At 45.7% G+C, this 22,414-nt stretch overlaps 4 non-coding genes across 4 annotated transcripts; 3 read left to right on the top strand and 1 right to left on the bottom strand.

Annotated features, from left to right (window-relative positions):
* The first annotated feature begins 6,050 nt into the window (after window positions 1-6,050).
* Window positions 6,051-6,160, top strand: LOC125993377 (U5 spliceosomal RNA). The gene has a single exon (XR_007490171.1). It is a non-coding gene; the product is annotated as a U5 spliceosomal RNA (small nuclear RNA).
* Window positions 6,161-12,892: 6,732 nt separating this feature from the next.
* LOC125993384 (U5 spliceosomal RNA) lies at window positions 12,893-13,004 on the top strand. The gene has a single exon (XR_007490179.1). It is a non-coding gene; the product is annotated as a U5 spliceosomal RNA (small nuclear RNA).
* A 4,757-nt stretch (window positions 13,005-17,761) lies between these two features.
* Window positions 17,762-17,843, bottom strand: trnas-gcu (transfer RNA serine (anticodon GCU)). Its single transcript has one exon. It is a non-coding gene; the product is annotated as a tRNA-Ser (tRNA).
* A 1,402-nt stretch (window positions 17,844-19,245) lies between these two features.
* On the top strand, window positions 19,246-19,359 carry LOC125993388 (U5 spliceosomal RNA). The gene has a single exon (XR_007490182.1). It is a non-coding gene; the product is annotated as a U5 spliceosomal RNA (small nuclear RNA).
* Window positions 19,360-22,414: the final 3,055 nt, after the last annotated feature.

Here is a 22,414-nt window from a genome sequence, read left to right as displayed (position 1 = left end):
TTCGCTCCACTGCCGAACAACCCCCACCTCCCAGTCCAGCACCGGGTTGTGCTGCCGCAACCAAGGGTGCCCCAGTATGAGCTGCTGTCCTGGGAGGGAGAGAAGAAAAAACTGGATGGTCTCGTGGTGATTGCCCGAGAGCAATAACTTAATTGGTTCCGTCACGAAAGCCACCTCGCCGATCAGACGGCCATCAATGGCACGTGCGGGAATAGACGGGCTCAGAGGGAGGAAGCCGACACCCCACTTGCGTGCCAGGCTAATGTCCATGATGTTCCCCTCCGCGCCGGAATCCACCAAGGCCGCCACGTTCTGGTCGCCCGCCGCGAGCTGGACGCGTGCCTGTAGCGTGAGCGTGCTGGGGCTGGGAGAGCCGGTGCTGGTCGAGCTCACGCGGATCCCCCGACGCCGCGTGAGCTCCGGCCTCTTTAACGGGCACCCCGCCACCCGATGGCCCCCCTCCCCACAGTAAAAACACAAGCCCAGTGAGGGGCGTCGACGGTGCTCCTCCGAGGGAACCCGAGCCCCTCCCAGATCCATGGGCTCGGCGGGTGGTGTGGTTGGCGGGTCCCCAGCAGACGGAGGAATGTGACCACACGGGTTTCGCGGGGACCTCCTCTCCCGATCGCGCCGCCGCGTCTGGATCCGCCGGTCTACTCGGGCCGCCAAGTCCATCGCGCCCCTCAGGGTTCGCGGGCGATCGTACGCAACCAGTCCATCTTTCATGTACTCAGCGAGTCCGTTTAGGAAGGTGCTAACGAGCGCCGGCGTGTTCCATCCGCTGCTGCCGGCCAACGTCTGGAACTTAAGGGCGTACTCTGCGACCGATCGGCTACCTTGACGCAGCGTCGCCAGTTCCTCGGCGGCGTCCTCGGCGGCGGATCCCAGGTCGAACAGGCGGAGCAATTCCTCCGCGAAGGCGTCGAAGGAATCGCAAGCCGGGGCCATCCTTTCATATTCGGCCAGGCCCCACAGCCGCGCCTCGCCCGTGAGGTGGGTTAGGACGAACCCGACCTTGGCTGATTCCGACGAAAACGTGATTGGCTGGAGGCTGAACATTATGCGGCAGTTCATCACGAATGCCCTCACGTGCTTGGGATCGCCGTTAAACTTCTCGATGTTGCCAAGGCGGGGCTCCGGGACGTCCACGAGCGTCCTGGCCTCGGCAGACGAGCGGTGCGGGGGTACCGTGACAGCCGGGGACGCAGCCACCGACAGTCTCTGGAGGGCTTGGGCCATCTCCTGCTGCTGTAGCTGTTGCTGCTGACCAACCTTGATCAGGTGCCGGATGTCGGCAGACAGGCTGCTGACGGCGGTCTCGGCTCGCTCCAGTCGACTCAATGCCGTCTCGTCGTTCGCTGGCTGCATAGCGTTGGTCAGTCTGTACTGTAAGGGAACGGACAGTACAGCCAAGTGCGTAGCGACGGACTTTATTGGAGAAGGGGATGATGGGAACAGCGGGCGCTGGAGCGGCGATCGGGCTGGAGAGGACAAACGATTCTGCGGGGGTTCCAAGTAGTCAAGCGGGTCCGTAGCTTCGGGACTGATGAGCAAGGCAGCATCAAGGGACAGACTGACACTCAGGTCTGCGCTGGCGGCGCTGATATAGTGCTGTCCATGAGCCCGTGGCAGGTGACGGCGATTCCATTGACAGGGGGGCGTGGTCCTGTCGCCGGTGGCACCAGCACGTGACAATGTCTTCTTTATTGATTTGGTGTGTAGGTATAATTATATGTTTGAAATGTTTCTTTTATTTATTTAATATGTGAATATACTTGTCTGCTTATGTACTTTATTCAATGAGGTTTGAGCCAGGGCTGTGGACTCGGTCGGATTTTTGCACCGAGTCCGGCCTCTTGACCACCGAGTCCGAGTCCGGGTCCCAGTCCGGCTGTCAATTTTTTCCGTTAATTCATGTGACTGCTTCGTCTTTAGTCAAGGCTAATTTAGATCAAAATCTATCAGAACGAACGCAACTGCTTTCACACTGGCTGGTTCGGCTTATATAGGATCCCTTGCTGAGAGGGCGGACGTAAAAGTGAGGCGACGTTCCAATCGGACGTCGGATCGATAACATTTTCCCTGCCCCACCGGAGTTGTGCTAGTTCATAACGTAGATCACTCGAGGCATAGTCATAAATGTACGGTTGACAATTTAACCGATAGAAGTGGATACATTGGAACATAACCTACACTCTAATATATTATTTGACATGGTATTAAATGCGTGGCTTTACAAAAATGGTCATTGAAGCCCACCCTTAGCCCTGAGTGCCATTGGCATGAGGCAAAACGCTTGAAAACACTCTTGCCCAATTAAATAACCATTCTGAAACACGGGACATGTAAGATAATATTTTTTAATCATTAATTACACCATTATAGCTCAGACATTTATCTAAACACAAATAATTAGTGACGACCCCACAACTATCGAAACACATCAATGATATAAGCTGGGTGACATAATCGTCCTTGACATTGGTACATAATGTAAACATTAGCCTAAGTGCAACTCAACGTGGCCGCATTGATCGTAAGCAGGGCTGTGGACAGTATTCCTACTCGCATTCTGAGCAGCATGATGAAAATAAAATTGAACGTGATTTTTTTATTGTCGGACTCGGTGGACTCGGTCAAAATCAGCACCGAGTCTGAGTCCGAGTCCGGCAAAAATGACAGAGTCCGACCGAGTCCAAGTCCAGGAATATAGGTACGTTTTGTGTGCCAAATCTTCATTACAGCCAATAGCAGATTTCTGATTAAAGGTACAAAAAGAAAAGCAATGACTATGTGTGTCCGCTGGTTCTTCTCTGCAACACAGGAAGTTTGCATTCACTACAGTTGTGCCCATCGGCAAAAGGCAGCCCCCAACTACCACATGAGTAGCCGACAGGCCTGTTCTAAAACAACTCACTGATGAGGACGTATTATTTTCAAGGAATGTTCTAGAAGTAATCGTTGTTAAAAAAAAAAACACATGATGGTGGTTCTTGGAGATCACTGTTTATATATACACACACAAATATATATATTGAGTCTAGGGAGACAAATACACCGCAAACTGTGGGTAGGTGTCAGGTGATGAGCCACAGAAAAAAATCACAGTTGCCACAGAAAGATGACAAGCCTCATTTTGAAGCAGAGCTAAACATCAGGGATGAGAACGGCAAATGAAAAAAAACACTGATATATTGATCAAAACCAGAGCACATTTCTTGGCTTGCTTATCCGAGTCGACAGCATAGACATGGAGACTTTCAAGGCAAGTTACCCCAAGTTGCGCAGCGGTCTGGGTTAGCTACAACAAACATACACCATAAAGGTCAAGCCAGGTGCCGTGCCATATTCAGTAAAAAAAACCAGGAGGATTCCACTACCACTGGTGGGTGAAGTCAAGAGAGAGCTCCAGCGCATGGAAGCTCTGGGCGTCATTAGTCGGGTGAAGGAGCCAACTGATTGGTGTGCCGGCATGGTGGTCGTGCCCCAAAAGGACAAAAGCAGCATTTGAAGACCTAAAGAAAGCTCTGTCCTCTCCTCCGGTGCTGGCTATGTATGACCCGGGCAGAGACACCAAAGTATCTGCTGATGCATCATCATATGGGTTGGGGGGCGTAATTCTTCAGAAATGAGGGGAAGGATGGAAGCCTGTGTCTTACGCATCACGGTCACTCACTCCAACTGAGCAACGATACACACAGGTGGAGAAGGAAGCTCTGGGCCTCACATGGGCCTCACATGGGCCTGTGAACGGTTTCGGGATTTCCTCATTGGAAAGGAGTTTTGCCTGGAGACCGACCATAAACCCCTTCTCATCCTGCTTGGAGCCCAAGCACTGGATCTTTTGCCACAGAGAATCCAGGGTTTCAGGATGAGGGTGATGCGCTACTCATACTCCATCGTGCACGTACCAGGAAAGTCGCTTTGGACAGCAGACACACTTTCACGTGCAACCTGTAAAATGACGCATGTCCACTGATGACCAGGAGCTGATGGAGAGCACAAACATATTTGTGGACTGTGTCACTGAGAGTCTACCTGTCAGCTCATCATATACAGAAAACCTGAAAGAGCAGTTGAAAGCCGACAGTGTCTGCTCGCGTGTCATGACCATGTGCATGGAAGGATGGCCAGCACATGCAAAACAGGAACCAGCGCTAAAAAATGACTGGCCGGAGCGAGCCACATTAACAGTGAAAGATGCTAAAGGACACACGACTGGTAATACCTTCCGCAATGAGGAACGACGTGCTGTTCAAATTACACGAAGGACACTTAGGTGTCCTGGAATGTAAATCACGTGCACGTCAATCTGTGTGGTGGCCGGGACTCAGCCAGCAAGTGAACAAAATGGTACTGAACTGCAGGACATGCATACAAGAGCGACACAACCCAAAAGAGGCACTCGTGCCATCAGGGTGCCCTGAAAGACCTTGGCAAAAGTTAGCAACAGACCTTTCTACACAAGAGGCAGAATAATCCTCTAAGGCAGTGGTTCTTAACCTTTTTGGAGGTACCGAACCCCATCAGGTCCATATGTGCATTCAACAAACCCCTCTTTGGGGGGCGAGTTAAACGAACCCCATCAGTTTCATGTGCACATTCACCGAACCCCTCTATATAGGGGGGGATGACATACCAGCAAATCAGTGTGACTTCTGCTGTTGCCTTTGCAAGAACAGTTCAGATATGCGTTATCACGAATTTACACGATATTCAGGTGTGTTCAGCCATCCGTGGGCGGGGGGGCGGGGGGGGGGGGGGTAGCGGGGCGGGGGCGGGGCAATGACATACCAGCTCTGCCGAACCCCTGAAGCCGACTCACCTAACCCCTAGGGTTCGATCGAACCCAGGTTAAGAACCACTGCTCTAAGGTCTGACGAGACAAAGGCAGTCTACCCTATGATCCCTGGAAAAAGGGAGATGTGGTATTATCGTATGTTGAAACTATAATATTATATAGTTTGTTATTGGAGGTCTCAAATAATGTTGACAGTTGGGGGCTCTGTGGTGCGCCAGGGGCATTGTACTGCTATGTAAGACATGAGTGGGGAGAAAATAAAAAGTTGCTGAATAAAGAAGTTGCATTCGTGTTCATCTCTACTCCGTATAAACACAACAGTCGTGGACTGCGTTCGCGCTCTCCCCTGGTCTTTCTGATTAAAACAAAAATCACACGCAGTCGTACGTACATGGAGTTTAGGTCTGCGGTGCTGTGACACACTGAATGCTTTTGAGCATGTTATTAACTGTACTATGGAACTGTGCATTTGCTTGCTAAACTGTATTAACCAAATTAGTCAATGCAAAATAATATGGAATTACCACGTTCCTGACTCGTCATATGATATGAACGTATCAAAACCTTTTTGTCGGCTGTAGGTCTGTCTTTTTAAGAATACGCCCGATTGTTGTTCCTCATACATCTCAGTATAGATTTCTAGAAAACAACATTTACTTTCTAAAGTAAATTGACAGATTTATATTCAAATGTCAAATATCGAACGCCACCATCACAGTGGAGGTAAATTACACTCCAAACCATGCCAGCAACGAGAAAAGCCTCAATTATTTGCGACACGAGAGATATAGAGCACTTCTGAAATTTGAGAAATCATTTGAGAAATTACGATCGTATTTTGTTTCCCGATTTGAATAAAGTTATGAAATCACACGTTTTCAAATAAAACACAGAGATGGGATCATTTCCCATTCTCTCATACCAAAAGTACACGTACCAAGACATACAACTGTTTTTACCTTCAATACTCATAATAGACGCCCAATCGATAGGTGACGCTGTTTGAAAGAAGGTTTGATCAGGTACCTACAATCCTGTGCGCCAAAGATGTTTAAAGTAAAAAAGACATTAATGAAAACAAAATACTTGTTTAAACCTTCTATTTAGGTTGAGTCCTTGTAAGTATAGTAAATCTATCAACGTCTATTGTTTGTATTAGAAGGACTGGTTGCTACAATTTGAGTGTGAGACCGCCTGTGAATTTGGTGAGACCAGCAGTGACGTGGCCCGTTTTGACCCAGATTATCAGATCTCTCTTTCTTTTCAGATGGAATAAATCTTTCGCCTTTTACTAAAGATTTCCGTGGGGAGGAACAATAAGAGTCTATCTCTACCCATTCTCACCAACGGTTTGTTAGAATAGGCCTCTTTGGCACCACTTTTATGGTTAAAATTCTCTCTTCTATGATCAGCTCTCTTAATCCCTCAAACCCAAGAACCGAGACTACACTTGATTTTAGCCAAAAGGCCGAGAAGCGATGGAGTATGCGAGTGACGGACTCACTTACAGGCTTCCCCGTCTACCCATTCTCAGCAACGGTTTGTTAGAATAGGCCTCTTTGGCACATGTGATTAGCTGGGTAGCTTGAGCTATGCCGTTATATCGCTGCAACCCTTCTCTTGCTTTATTAGCTTTCTCTTCTCTATGACACCCTTTGCACATATGTAGAAGTCGCTCTCAGTTAAGACTACAAGGTCACACGTCATCACACAGGCTAGGCAGAGTCGCCTCCTTGCAGAAAGGCGGCCCAGAGTAGTATAAGAGCAGGAACCTTGGCGCTGGGAGAGGGACCTTCTTTCGCATCTCGCAGAAAGGGCTCCACAGCTGTGCATCGATCATTCTGGCATACATCAAATAGTTAAACTGTGAAGGCTGCCTCTTGGTAATTGCTGTTAGCATATCGAGCATTAAAGATAAAGAACTGGGATCAAACCTAACAGGTTACAGTACGGAACAGAGTGCTGCTCTTCTGGGCACTAATAAATCGGCAAACTTGTCTGATGACTTATTTGTTCACTCTTCTTCACCCGCAGTAATAAATATAGTTCACGAGGCATATATGCTTCCCCTTTCAGCAGTCTCTATCCAAATACACAGTGTAGATACCTATTAAAATGGTAGACCCGATGAACATGAAAGGCAAAGATGGATAATTCGCCAAGAACTTTCCAGGGTCATCATATGTACAACGGCTGCACCGAAAGAGTTGGGCCAGAATAGAGCGGAACTCATGCAGAAGTGCATGAACACCACCTTGCTGAAAGAATAAAACCAACACAATGCATGAATTCACGACAAATGACATACCACCAAATCGGTGTGACTTCTGCTATTGCCTTTGCGAGACCAGTTCAGATATGCTTTATCACGAATTTATAAATCTGGTGTGTTCGGACCTCCGCAGTGGAGGCTCTGCTGAACCCCTGAGACCGACTCACCGAACCCCTAGAGTTTGACCAAATCCAGGTTAAGAACCACTGGTTTAGAGGCAGTTATTTCTGTCACGTGCTGGTGCCACCTGCGACGGGACCACGCCCCCCTGTCAGTGGGATCACCGTCACCTGCCACGGGTTCATGGACAGCGCTATATCAGCGCTGCCAGCGCAGACCCGAGTGCCAGTCTGTCCCTTGATGCTGCTTCGCTCATCATTCCCGGAGAGAATTGACTCACTTGACTACTCGAAACCCTCGCAGAATCGTTGTCCTCTCCAGCCCGATCGCCGCTCCAGCGCCAGCTGTTCCCATCATCCCCTTCAAATAAAGTCCGTCGTTACGCACTTGGCTGTACTGTCCGATCCTTAACAATTTCTGCAAAAGGAGGATCTACTAAATATTGCTGTCATTTTTCTGTTGGAGTTTCCAAATGTATGCACCTGCCTACTTTTGTTTAAATAATGATTGCACCCTGTCTGCAAATCCTATAAACTTCATTTCACTTCTCAAATATCTGTGTTGATCACTGCCATCATCCGCCATGCATGGATTCGGGCCATCTGATTGGTTCCTTTGCCCCCCCATACACACAGGAATTGGTTAGGACTTGATTAGTAAATGCTAGGAATCGTTTTGCCTGTCTGTTCAGAGCAAGAAACAAGCCACTAGCCCCACGGGAAGTTGTCATTTTTTGTAAGCTTGTGTGTATGTAAATTTGTCATGGTCCAACGTAAGACTGTTTAGGGTGAATAAAAAATAACTGCAACAAGTTTATTCTGCTATTAACCAGATTCAAACTGGGGTTGCAGCCGCCTCATTGCTATATTATGGCCAATATGCAGTTGCATGTTTAGGGTCTTTTCTCTAGGAACTTCAGCCACGACACCCAGGCAGACCATGAAAGAATGTCGATGTTAAAATGTTGGTTGAACTATCCAATAACTACGCAGATCCGATGATTCCTAAGACTTGAGATCAGACAAAATTGGAAAGACTATTTTTTGATGGTGTCTGTGAGTTACTTCAACCCAAAAGTTCACATAAATTACACATAGCTAATGTTGACCACAAAATGGTATGTGAGCTGGCCAGGAGTCCTGGAATCTTTTGATTTGTAGACAGATGCGTTATCCATTGCTCCACGAGCCCCACAGGAATATGTGGCTTATAAACTTGTGTGTAACACTTTTGCAAAAATGAAAAACAAAAAAAAAATGGGTGACATTATTTGAATATGCCATGATGCTTTATCCATTGCGCCATTCGCCCTACAAGTTAAGGCTATCGACCGCAAACGTGAGGAAAATCGTCATTGTCCAAAAGATGGCTGTTCAGCAATAGTGAGCAAGGGACAAATTCCACATAGTTATTTGAGTATGCCATGACCCTGATTCGAACCAGGGTTGCTGCAGCCACAACACCGAGTACTAACCACTATATGATCATGGCCAATATGCGCAACTTATTTAACGCTACTGCATACAGGCCATGATCGTGTAGTGGTTAATGGTTGTGTTCCATTCGAATCCGGGTTATGGTATAATCAAATTACTTTGATGAATTTGTCTGCTGGTCACTGTTGCTAAGCAGCCTTCCTTTGGACAATGACAGTTTTCCACACAAGTTTACAGTCGATACAGTCTTGTAGGGTGAGTGGCGCAATGGATGACACATGACGGCAGATTCAAGTGATGAGAATCGAAACAACAGATTCAAGAGACCCAAGGTAAATGAACACAACCCGTTTCGTTTCAATTGACAGCCCATGTGACATGCACCTCAGATGAAATGGGGCTAGTTGATCAACAGCAATGTTTTAACAAAGGGATCATCTGGGAGTTAAACCCCAGACCTCTCACACCCAAAGCAAGATTCATACCCCTAGACCACTGGTGTCAAACTCGAGGCCCGGGGCCAGTTATGGCCCACCGTATCATTTTCTGTGGCCCGCAACGACAAATTGTGCATTAAATCTATGTCATACTAACATTGCAAATTGTCGGAACTTTTAAGAATCTTCTTAAAATTATTTTTGAAATATGTGAAAAGTTTCCACGAGTCTGATTTGAAAAAGCAATTATTTGTCAGTTTGTTTTGTAGCTTATACTGTATATAATATGAGGCGTTTATTTATTTGGGTTGACAGTCATAATGGCCCATCGAGGGAAACTTTGACTACAATGTGGCCCGCGACAAAAATGAGTTTGACACCCCTGCCCTAGACCAACGAGCCTCAAAGAAAGCTTGCAGACCATGGTACATTCTGTGTAACATTGGCCTGTCATATGAGAAAGGACTCATATGTGAGGTTGCTGTTTGTGGACTTCAGCTCTGCCTTCAACACCATTGTGCCGCAGCGACTCATCTGCAAACTCGATGAGCTGGGCCTCAGTACCTCCCTCTGCAACTGGATACTGGACTTCCTCTGTCAGAGGCCTCAGGTGGTGCGTGTTGGCGACAAAATCTCCGCCAGCATCACGCTGAGCACGGGGGCCCCCCAGGGCTGCGTGCTCAGTCCATTGCTCTTCACCCTGCTGACGCATGACTGCACTGCGACCTACAGCGACAACCACATAGTGAAGTTTGCTGACGACACGACTCTGGTGGGTCTCATCACGAAAGGCGACGAGACTCGGTACAGGTCGGAAGTTGACCTTCTGACCACGTGGTGCAGGGACAACAACCTCCTGCTGAACGTCAATAAGACCAAGGAAATCATTGTTGACTTCCGGAAGGGTCACACAACACACCTGCCGCTGATCATCGACGGTGCTGTGGTGGAGAGGGTGAGCTGCACCAAGTTCCTGGGGGTGCACATCAGTGAGGACCTCTCCTGGTCCGCAAACACCTCGTCACTGGCAAAGAAAGCTCAGCGCCGCCTGTACTTCCTGCGGAAGCTCAGGCGTGCATGTGCTCCTCAGGCAGTCCTGTCTACATTCTACCGTGGCACCATTGAGAGCGTCCTCACCAGTTGCATCGCTGTCTGGGGTGGTAACTGCACTGAACAGAACTTGAAGGCCCTGCAGCGCATAGTGAATACGGCTGGTAAGACTATTGGTGCTTCGCTCCCCTCCCTGAAGGACATTTACACCTCCCATCTCGCCCGCAAGGCAACCTCGATTGCCAGAGATGTGAGTCACCCGGCTCACTCTTTGTTTGACCTTCTGCCCTCTGGGAAGAGGTACAGGAGCCTGCGCTCCCGCACCACCAGACTCGCCAACAGCTTCTTTCTCCAGGCTGTTAGGGCCCTGAACTCGCTACCCCCTTCTGCGTAGCGTGCGGCACTGTTGCGCTATTTTCGGGAATGTCTGCTGTACGCGCACTTGCTCCTTTTTTTTCTGCTCCTCTTATTTATTTATTTATTTATTTATTTATTTATTTATTTATTTATTTATTTATTTATTTATTATTGTTGTGTTATTTATTCATTATTTATTCAGCACGCTTTTGTTATACTTGTTTACTTGTTTGTCTGTTGTGAGCCATGTCTTGTCACCGTGGGATAGGGGGGAACGAAATTTCGGTTTCTTTGTGTGTCTTTGGCATGTGGAGAAATTGACAATAAAGCTGACTTTGACTTTGACTTTGACTCCACACAACGATAGACAACAGTGTTTCAAAGAAGAGCTCGTCCGGGAGTTTAACCCGGGCAATCAAAGAACCCTAGGCGAGAATCATTCCCCTGCACCAATGAGCCCCATAGTAGACCAGCTGACCCCATTACATTCCAGCAGAATTTCAAAGATTCTCCCAGAAGGTAAACTTAAAAACACATGGAAGAACACACACAGGTGAAAAAAATGTTTCCTGCTCAGCTTGTGGCCAAAGATTCTCAGAGAAAGGAAGCTTGAAAAGACACACAACAACCCACACTGGTAAGAACCCTTTTTCCTGCTCAGTTTGTGGCCAAAGATTCTCTCAGAAGGTAAATTTAGAAACACATGTAAGAACACACACAGGTGAAAAGCCTTTTTCTTACTCAGTTTGTGGCCAAAGATTCTCAGAGATGGGAAACTTCAAAAGACACACAAGAACCCACACTGGTGAGAAAAACCTTTTGCCTGCTCAGTTTGTGGTCAAAGATTCTCAGAGAAGCGACAGTTCAAAACACATACACAGGTAAGAACCCTCTTTCCTGTTTAGTTTGTGGCAAATATTCTCTCAAAGCAAGCCTTCGACAAGGATGGAATTTGAACCCATGCGTGCAGAGCACAACAAATTAGCAATCCATCGCCTTAACCTCTCGGCCACCTCGTCTTGTGTTGATAAGTCATGTTACGTATGTTGTGCCAAGATACTTTGGATGTGAATGTGAAACCGACGAGGATGTGATATGAAATGATGAGTGGAGAGCACAATGGAGTAGCAACCCATCGCCTAAATATTTCAGCGATCGCATCTCATGCATGAGTTGAATAGGCGACGTGATATGGTATGTACGGTGTAGTATAAGCCGCAAGGTAAAATGATACGATACTTTAGATGTGTAACGAAGAAAAGGTAAGCCACAAAATAAGTGACACTGTAAACAAAGCAAAACGTTTTTTCAATGTTGTCTCACCCCAAATCTTTGGGATCATCGGATCTGCACAGTTGGATAGTTCCACCGACATTTTAACATCAACATTCTTTCATGGGTGTCTTGGCTGAAGATCCTAAAGAAAAGACCCTAAACTTATTGTATGCGATTGCATATTGGTCATGATCGTATAGTGTTGTGGCCGTAGCATCACCGGAACGAATCTGGGTCATGGCGTCAGTAAATTACCTTGCTGAATTTGTCCGTTGTTCACTGTTGCCAAACAGCCTTCTGTTGAACGCAGGCTTCCAGACATTACGTCCACCTATGTTTTAACATCAACTTTATTTCATAAAGTTCTTCCAAATTCATCTTGGTGAAACTCCCTCCCTCAGGTGTTCCCATCTTTTTTTAGGCCTGGCTGCCACGAGGCAGCGGTAGAAACAAAATATGACCCTGAAAGGGCACGCCCAAACCGGCTATGATATTAATCAGAATTCGTTCATCACTAAAATGCAGTCCTCAGGTCCATGTCATATTCGCTACCAATCGGAATGTAACGGACAGATTTATATTCAAATGTCAAATCTCGAACGCCACCGTCGCAGTGGAGGTGAATTACACTCCAAATTCACCTCCACTGCAACGACAAAAGCCTCAATTATTTGCGACACGAGAGATATAGAGCACTTCTGAAATTTGAGAAATCATTTGAGAAATTACGATCGTATTTTCTTTCCCGATTTGTGTCGTTATGAAATCACATGTTTTCAAATAAAACACAGATATGGGATCATTTCCCATTCTCTGATATCAAAAGTACACGTACCAAGACATACAACTGTTTTTACCTTCAATACTCAAAATAGACGCCCAATCGCTGTTTGAAAGAATGTGTTCGATCAGGTACCTACAATCCTGTGCGCCAACAATGTTTTAAGTAAAAAAGACATTAATGAACACAAAATACTCGTTCGTTTAAACCTTCTATTTAGGTTGAGGCCTTCTAAGTATAGTAAATCTATGAACGTCTATTGTTTATATTAGAAGGAATGGTTGCTGCAATTTGAGTGTGAGACCGCCTGTGAATTTGGTGAGACCAGCAGTGGGGTGGCCCGTTTTCACCCAGATTATCAGCTCATTCTTTTTTCTCTTCAGATCGAATAAATCGTTCGCCTTTTACTAAAGATTTCCGTGGGGAGGAACAATAAGAGTCTATCTCTAGCCATTCTCACCAACGGTTTGTTAGAATAGGCCTCTTTGGCACATGTGTTTAGCTGGGTAGCTTGAGCTATGCCGTTATATCGCTGCAACCCTTCTCTTGCTTTATTAGCTTTCTCTTCTCTATGACACCCTTTGCACATATGTAGAATTCGCTCTCAGTTAAGACGACAAGGTCACACGTTATCATACAGATTAGGCAGAGTCGCCTCCTTGCAGGAAGGCGGCCCAGAGTAGTATAAGAGCAGGAACCTTGGCGCTGAGAGAGGGACCTTCTTTCGCATCTGGCAGAAAGGGCTCCACAGCTGTGCATCGATCATTCTGGCATACATTAAAGAGTTAAACTGTGAAGGCTGCCTCTTGGTAATTGCTGTTAGCATATCGAGCATTAAAGATAAAGAACCGGGAACAAACCTAGCAGGTTACAGTACGGAACAGAGTGCTGCTCTTCTGGGCACTAATAAATCGGCAAGCTTGTCTGCTGACTTATTTGTTCACTCTTCTTCACCCGCAGTAATAAATATAGCATGTAGTTCACGAGGCATATATGTGTCCCCTTTCAGCAGTCTCTATCCAAATACACAGTGTAGGTACCTATTAAAAGGGTAGTCCCGATGAACATGAAAGGCAAAGATTGATCATTCGCAAAGAACTTTCCATGGTCATCATATGTACGAAAGAGTTGGGCCAGAAGACTAGAGCGGAACTTATGCAGAAGTGCATGGACACCACCTTGTTGAAAGAATAAAACCAACACAATGCATGAATTCACGACAAATGATATACCAGCAAATCAGTAGTACTTCTGCTGTTGCCTTTGCGAGACCAGTTCAGATATGCGTTATCACGAATTTATAAATCAGGTGTGTTCGGACCTCCGCAGTGGAGGGAGGCTCTGCTAAACCCCTGAGACCGACTCACCGAACCCCTAGAGTTTGACCGAATCCAGGTTAAGAACCACTGGTTCAGAGGCTGTTATTTCTGCAAAAGGAGGAACTACTAAATATTGATGTCATTTTTCTGTTGGGGTTTCCAAATGTATGCGCCTGCCTACTTTTGTTTAAATAATGATTGTACACTGTCTGCAAATCCTATAAACTTCATTTCAATTCTCAAATATCACTGTGTTGATCACTGCCGTCATCGGCCATGCATGGATTCGGGCCATCTGATTGGTTCCTTTGCCCCCCCCCCTCCCCCATACACACACAGGAATTGGTTAGGACTTGATTAATAAGTGTTAGGAATCGTTTTGGCTGTCCGTTCAGAGCAAGGAACGAGCCACTAGCCCCACGGGAAGTTGTCATTTTCTGTAAGCTTGCGTGTATGTAAATTTGTCATGGTCCAACGTAAGACTGTTGAGGGTGAATAAAAAATAACTGCAACAAGTTCATTCGGCTATTAACCAGATTCAAACTGGGGTTGCAGCCGCCTCAATGCTATATTATGGCCAACATGCAGTTGCATGTTTAGGGTCTTTTCTCTAGGATCTTCAGCCACGACACTCAAGCAGACCATGAAAGATTGTTGATGTTAAAATGTTGGTGGAACTATCCAATAACTACGCAGATCCGATGATCCCTAAGTCTCGAGATGAGACAAAATTGGAAAGACTATTGGTTGACAGTGTCTGTGAGTTACTTCAACCCAATAGTTCACAGAAATTACACATAGCTAATGTTGACCACAAAATGGCATGTGAGCTGGCCAGGAGTCCTGGAATCTTCTGATCTGTAGACAGATGCGTTCGTTATCCATTGCTCCACGAGCCCCACGGGAATATGTGGCTTGTAAGCTTTTGCAAAAAATGAAAATAAAAAATGGGTGACATTATTTGAATACGCCATGATGCTTTATCCATTGCGCCACTCGCCCTACAAGTTAAGGCTATCGACCGCAAACGTGTGGAAAATCGTCATTGTCCAAAAGATGGCTGTTTAGCAATAGTAAGAAAGGGACAAATTCCACACAGTAATTGGAGTGTGCCATGACTCGGATTCGAACCGGGGTTGCTGCAGCCACAACGCAGAGTACTAACCACTATACGATCATGGCCAACATGTGCATCTAATTAACGCTACTGCGTACAGGCCATGATCGTGTAGTGGTTAATGTTCGATTCGAATCCGGGTTATGGTATAATCAAATGACCTTGTTGAATTTGTCTGCTGGTCACTGTTGCTAAACAGCCTTCCTTTGGACAATGACAGTTTTCCACACAAGTTTACAGTCGATACAGTCTTGTAGGGTGAGTGGCGCAATGGATGACACATGACGGCAGATTCAAGTGATGAGAATCGAAACAACAGATTCAAGAGACCCAAGGTAAATGAACACAACCTGTTTCGTTTCAATTGACAGCCCATGTGACATGCACCTCAGATGAAATGGGGCTAGTTGATCAACAGCAATGTTTTAACGAAGGGATCATCTGGGAGTTAAACCCCAGACCTCTCACACCCAAAGCAAGATTCATACCCCTAGACCACTGGTGTCAAACTCGAGGCCCGGGGCCAGTTATGGCCCACCGTATCATTTTCTGTGGCCCGCAACGACAAATTGTGCATTAAATCTATGTCATACTAACATTGCAAATTGTCGGAACTTTTAAGAATCTTCTTAAAATTATTTTTGAAATATGTGAAAAGTTTCCACGAGTCTGATTTGAAAAAGCAATTATTTGTCAGTTTGTTTTGTAGCTTATACTGTATATAATATGAGGCGTTTATTTATTTGGGTTGACAGTCATAATGGCCCATCGAGGGAAACTTTGACTACAATGTAGCCCGCGACAAAAATGAGTTTGACACCCCTGCCCTAGACCAACGAGCCTCAAAGAAAGCTTGCAGACCATGGTACATTCTGTGTAACATTGGCCTGTCATATGAGAAAGGACTCATATGTGAGGTTGCTGTTTGTGGACTTCAGCTCTGCCTTCAACACCATTGTGCCGCAGCGACTCATCTGCAAACTCGATGAGCTGGGCCTCAGTACCTCCCTCTGCAACTGGATACTGGACTTCCTCTGTCAGAGGCCTCAGGTGGTGCGTGTTGGCGACAAAATCTCCGGCAGCATCACGCTGAGCACGGGGGCCCCCCAGGGCTGCGTGCTCAGTCCATTGCTCTTCACCCTGCTGACGCATGACTGCACTGCGACCTACAGCGACAACCACATAGTGAAGTTTGCTGACGACACGACTCTGGTGGGTCTCATCACGAAAGGCGACGAGACTCGGTACAGGTCGGAAGTTGACCTTCTGACCACGTGGTGCAGGGACAACAACCTCCTGCTGAACGTCAATAAGACCAAGGAAATCATTGTTGACTTCCGGAAGGGTCACACAACACACCTGCCGCTGATCATCGACGGTGCTGTGGTGGAGAGGGTGAGCTGCACCAAGTTCCTGGGGGTGCACATCAGTGAGGACCTCTCCTGGTCCGCAAACACCTCGTCACTGGCAAAGAAAGCTCAGCGCCGCCTGTACTTCCTGCGGAAGCTCAGGCGTGCATGTGCTCCTCAGGCAGTCCTGTCTACATTCTACCATGGCACCATTGAGAGCGTCCTCACCAGTTGCATCGCTGTCTGGGGTGGTAACTGCACTGAACAGAACTTGAAGGCCCTGCAGCGCATAGTGAATACGGCTGGTAAGACTATTGGTGCTTCGCTCCCCTCCCTGAAGGACATTTACACCTCCCATCTCGCCCGCAAGGCATCCTCGATTGCCAGAGATGTGAGTCACCCGGCTCACTCTTTGTTTGACCTTCTGCCCTCTGGGAAGAGGTACAGGAGCCTGCGCTCCCGCACCACCAGACTCGCCAACAGCTTCTTTCTCCAGGCTGTTAGGGCCCTGAACTCGCTACCCCCTTCTGCGTAGCGTGCGGCACTGTTGCGCTATTTTCGGGAATGTCTGCTGTACGCGCACTTGCTCCTTTTTTTTCTGCTCCTCTTATTTATTTATTTATTTATTTATTTATTTATTTATTTATTTATTTATTTATTTATTTATTTATTTATTTATTATTGTTGTGTTATTTATTCATTATTTATTCAGCACGCTTTTGTTATACTTGTTTACTTGTTTGTCTGTTGTGAGCCATGTCTTGTCACCGTGGGATAGGGGGGAACGGAATTTCGGTTTCTTTGTGTGTCTTTGGCATGTGGAGAAATTGACAATAAAGCTGACTTTGACTTTGACTTTGACTCCACACAACGATAGACAACAGTGTTTCAAAGAAGAGCTCGTCCGGGAGTTTAACCCGGGCAATCAAAGAACCCTAGGCGAGAATCATTCCCCTGCACCAATGAGCCCCATAGTAGACCAGCTGACCCCATTACATTCCAGCAGAATTTCAAAGATTCTCCCAGAAGGTAAACTTAAAAACACATGGAAGAACACACACAGGTGAAAAAAATGTTTCCTGCTCAGCTTGTGGCCAAAGATTCTCAGAGAAAGGAAGCTTGAAAAGACACACAACAACCCACACTGGTAAGAACCCTTTTTCCTGCTCAGTTTGTGGCCAAAGATTCTCTCAGAAGGTAAATTTAGAAACACATGCAAGAACACACACAGGTGAAAAGCCTTTTTCTTACTCAGTTTGTGGCCAAAGATTCTCAGAGATGGGAAACTTCAAAAGACACACAAGAACCCACACTGGTGAGAAAAACCTTTTGCCTGCTCAGTTTGTGGTCAAAGATTCTCAGAGAAGCAACAGTTCAAAACACATACACAGGTAAGAACCCTCTTTCCTGTTTAGTTTGTGGCAAATATTCTCTCAAAGCAAGCCTTCGACAAGGATGGGATTTGAACCCATGCGTGCAGAGCACAACGAATTAGCAATCCATCGCCTTAACCTCTCGGCCACCTCGTCTAGTGTTGATAAGTCATGTTACGTATGTTGTGCCAAGATACTTTGGATGTGAATGTGAAACCGACGAGGATGTGATATGAAATGATGAGTGGAGAGCACAATGGAGTAGCAACCCATCGCCTAAATATTTCAGCGATCGCATCTCATGCATGAGTTGAATAGGCGACGTGATATGGTATGTACGGTGTAGTATAAGCCGCAAGGTAAAATGATACGATACTTTAGATGTGTAACGAAGAAAAGGTAAGCCACAAAATAAGTGACACTGTAAACAAAGCAAAACGTTTTTTCAATGTTGTCTCACCCCAAATCTTTGGGATCATCGGATCTGCACAGTTGGATAGTTCCACCGACATTTTAACATCAACATTCTTTCATGGGTGTCTTGGCTGAAGATCCTAAAGAAAAGACCCTAAACTTATTGTATGCGATTGCATATTGGTCATGATCGTATAGTGTTGTGGCCGTAGCATCACCGGAACGAATCTGGGTCATGGCGTCAGTAAATTACCTTGCTGAATTTGTCCGTTGTTCACTGTTGCCAAACAGCCTTCTGTTGAACGCAGGCTTCCAGACATTACGTCCACCTATGTTTTAACATCAACTTTATTTCATAAAGTTCTTCCAAATTCATCTTGGTGAAACTCCCTCCTTCAGGTGTTCCCATCTTTTTTTAGGCCTGGCTGCCACGAGGCAGCGGTAGAAACAAAATATGACCCTGAAAGGGCACGCCCAAACCGGCTATGATATTAATCAGAATTCGTTCATCACTAAAATGCAGTCCTCAGGTCCATGTCATATTCGCTACCAATCGGAATGTAACGGACAGATTTATATTCAAATGTCAAATCTCGAACGCCACCGTCGCAGTGGAGGTGAATTACACTCCAAATTCACCTCCACTGCAACGACAAAAGCCTCAATTATTTGCGACACGAGAGATATCGAGCACTTCTGAAATTTGAGAAATCATTTGAGAAATTACGATCGTATTTTCTTTCCCGATTTGTGTCGTTATGAAATCACATGTTTTCAAATAAAACACAGATATGGGATCATTTCCCATTCTCTGATATCAAAAGTACACGTACCAAGACATACAACTGTTTTTACCTTCAATACTCAAAATAGACGCCCAATCGCTGTTTGAAAGAATGTGTTCGATCAGGTACCTACAATCCTGTGCGCCAACAATGTTTTAAGTAAAAAAGACATTAATGAACACAAAATACTCGTTCGTTTAAACCTTCTATTTAGGTTGAGGCCTTCTAAGTATAGTAAATCTATGAACGTCTATTGTTTGTATTAGAAGGAATGGTTGCTGCAATTTGAGTGTGAGACCGCCTGTGAATTTGGTGAGACCAGCAGTGGGGTGGCCCGTTTTCACCCAGATTATCAGCTCATTCTTTTTTCTCTTCAGATCGAATAAATCGTTCGCCTTTTACTAAAGATTTCCGTGGGGAGGAACAATAAGAGCTTTCTCTTCTCTATGACACCCTTTGCACATATGTAGAATTCGCTCTCAGTTAAGACGACAAGGTCACACGTTATCATACAGATTAGGCAGAGTCGCCTCCTTGCAGGAAGGCGGCCCAGAGTAGTATAAGAGCAGGAACCTTGGCGCTGAGAGAGGGACCTTCTTTCGCATCTGGCAGAAAGGGCTCCACAGCTGTGCATCGATCATTCTGGCATACATTAAAGAGTTAAACTGTGAAGGCTGCCTCTTGGTAATTGCTGTTAGCATATCGAGCATTAAAGATAAAGAACCGGGAACAAACCTAGCAGGTTACAGTACGGAACAGAGTGCTGCTCTTCTGGGCACTAATAAATCGGCAAGCTTGTCTGCTGACTTATTTGTTCACTCTTCTTCACCCGCAGTAATGCATGTAGTTCACGAGGCATATATGTGTCCCCTTTCAGCAGTCTCTATCCAAATACACAGTGTAGGTACCTATTAAAAGGGTAGTCCCGATGAACATGAAAGGCAAAGATTGATCATTCGCAAAGAACTTTCCATGGTCATCATATGTACGAAAGAGTTGGGCCAGAAGACTAGAGCGGAACTTATGCAGAAGTGCATGGACACCACCTTGTTGAAAGAATAAAACCAACACAATGCATGAATTCACGACAAATGATATACCAGCAAATCAGTAGTACTTCTGCTGTTGCCTTTGCGAGACCAGTTCAGATATGCGTTATCACGAATTTATAAATCAGGTGTGTTCGGACCTCCGCAGTGGAGGGAGGCTCTGCTAAACCCCTGAGACCGACTCACCGAACCCCTAGAGTTTGACCGAATCCAGGTTAAGAACCACTGGTTCAGAGGCTGTTATTTCTGCAAAAGGAGGAACTACTAAATATTGATGTCATTTTTCTGTTGGGGTTTCCAAATGTATGCGCCTGCCTACTTTTGTTTAAATAATGATTGTACACTGTCTGCAAATCCTATAAACTTCATTTCAATTCTCAAATATCACTGTGTTGATCACTGCCGTCATCGGCCATGCATGGATTCGGGCCATCTGATTGGTTCCTTTGCCCCCCCCCCCCCCCCCCCCCCTCCCCCATACACACACAGGAATTGGTTAGGACTTAATTAGTAAGTGTTAGGAATCGTTTTGGCTGTCCGTTCAGAGCAAGGAACGAGCCACTAGCCCCACGGGAAGTTGTCATTTTCTGTAAGCTTGCGTGTATGTAAATTTGTCATGGTCCAACGTAAGACTGTTGAGGGTGAATAAAAAATAACTGCAACAAGTTCATTCGGCTATTAACCAGATTCAAACTGGGGTTGCAGCCGCCTCAATGCTATATTATGGCCAACATGCAGTTGCATGTTTAGGGTCTTTTCTCTAGGATCTTCAGCCACGACACTCAAGCAGACCATGAAAGATTGTTGATGTTAAAATGTTGGTGGAACTATCCAATAACTACGCAGATCCGAAGATCCCTAAGTCTCGAGATGAGACAAAATTGGAAAGACTATTGGTTGACAGTGTCTGTGAGTTACTTCAACCCAATAGTTCACAGAAATTACACATAGCTAATGTTGACCACAAAATGGCATGTGAGCTGGCCAGGAGTCCTGGAATCTTCTGATCTGTAGACAGATGCGTTCGTTATCCATTGCTCCACGAGCCCCACGGGAATATGTGGCTTGTAAGCTTTTGCAAAAAATGAAAATAAAAATAAAAAATGGGTGACATTATTTGAATACGCCATGATGCTTTATCCATTGCGCCACTCGCCCTACAAGTTAAGGCTATCGACCGCAAACGTGTGGAAAATCGTCATTGTCCAAAAGATGGCTGTTTAGCAATAGTAAGAAAGGGACAAATTCCACACAGTAATTGGAGTGTGCCATGACTCGGATTCGAACCGGGGTTGCTGCGGCCACAACGCAGAGTACTAACCACTATACGATCATGGCCAACATGTGCATCTTATTAACGCTACTGCGTACAGGCCATGATCGTGTAGTGGTTAATGTTCGATTCGAATCCGGGTTATGGTATAATCAAATGACCTTGTTGAATTTGTCTGCTGGTCACTGTTGCTAAACAGCCTTCCTTTGGACAATGACAGTTTTCCACACAAGTTTACAGTCGATACAGTCTTGTAGGGTGAGTGGCGCAATGGATGACACATGACGGCAGATGTTAGAGATTTGCTTACTCCAACTTATTTTGCAAGAACCACAAGGAGACAGGCAAGTTCTTTTAGACACCTGCAGGTGGAGAGTTCACTCGCTACAGGAATGAAGTCTAAAAGTCTCCTCCCTGCAAGGGCATATTTATTAGGAGGAACAGAGTGGGGGTGGGAGTGGACAGGTTTGGTGAACCCCCGGCCTCTGATAAGATCAGAGCAGGGGGTGTTTTACACTATTGTGGGAAACAGACTCTGCATTGTGAGGGCCAGACGTGATTGATTTAATTATTACATTGTGAGGGCCAGACAGGATTGATTTAATCATTACAGTCTACATTCCAACATAATCCTATGATAAAGATAACCTGGAAAACCCTAACATCTCCCTCCTGTTTTATCATATGATTATGCTACCCCAAACAACAAAGACAAGTAAGAAAAAAACACATATATATGTATAATGAAGAAAGAAGAATAGGAAAAATAAAAACAACAAACAATGATAGCAACACTTTCCAGTGAAGATGAGGCATTACCTTAATACCCCAGATCAAACTTATTGTGTAAGCGAAAAACCTGCTGGCCAGATGTCATTAGCAGGAAAATTCTTACACGGTCCCTTTGCCTAAGACGACCAGAATGCTATCAATAAAAAACAAAAACACAGAAACAGTACATCATTGTATCCATCACTTGCGAAGCATTTTCGATGGTCAAATCATCAAGTTTCTGTAAAACATGCTCAACAGAACAGCATCTACGCAATCCACGTCTCATTATCATTATCACGTCTGTCACGTCTAAGAAGTTGTATATGTGCTCGTGTTTTCGTCAGCTGATGATGTTCTAGTCTGTAGGTGAGGTCTGTCACACACACTGGCGCACACACTCTTGTCCAGTTGGCAGGCAGCATCGGACAACTC

This window comes from Syngnathus scovelli, unplaced genomic scaffold (assembly GCF_024217435.2).
Source record: "Syngnathus scovelli strain Florida unplaced genomic scaffold, RoL_Ssco_1.2 HiC_scaffold_28, whole genome shotgun sequence".
Lineage (NCBI taxonomy): Eukaryota > Metazoa > Chordata > Actinopteri > Syngnathiformes > Syngnathidae > Syngnathus > Syngnathus scovelli.
This window is presented reverse-complemented; position numbering and strand designations above follow the sequence as displayed.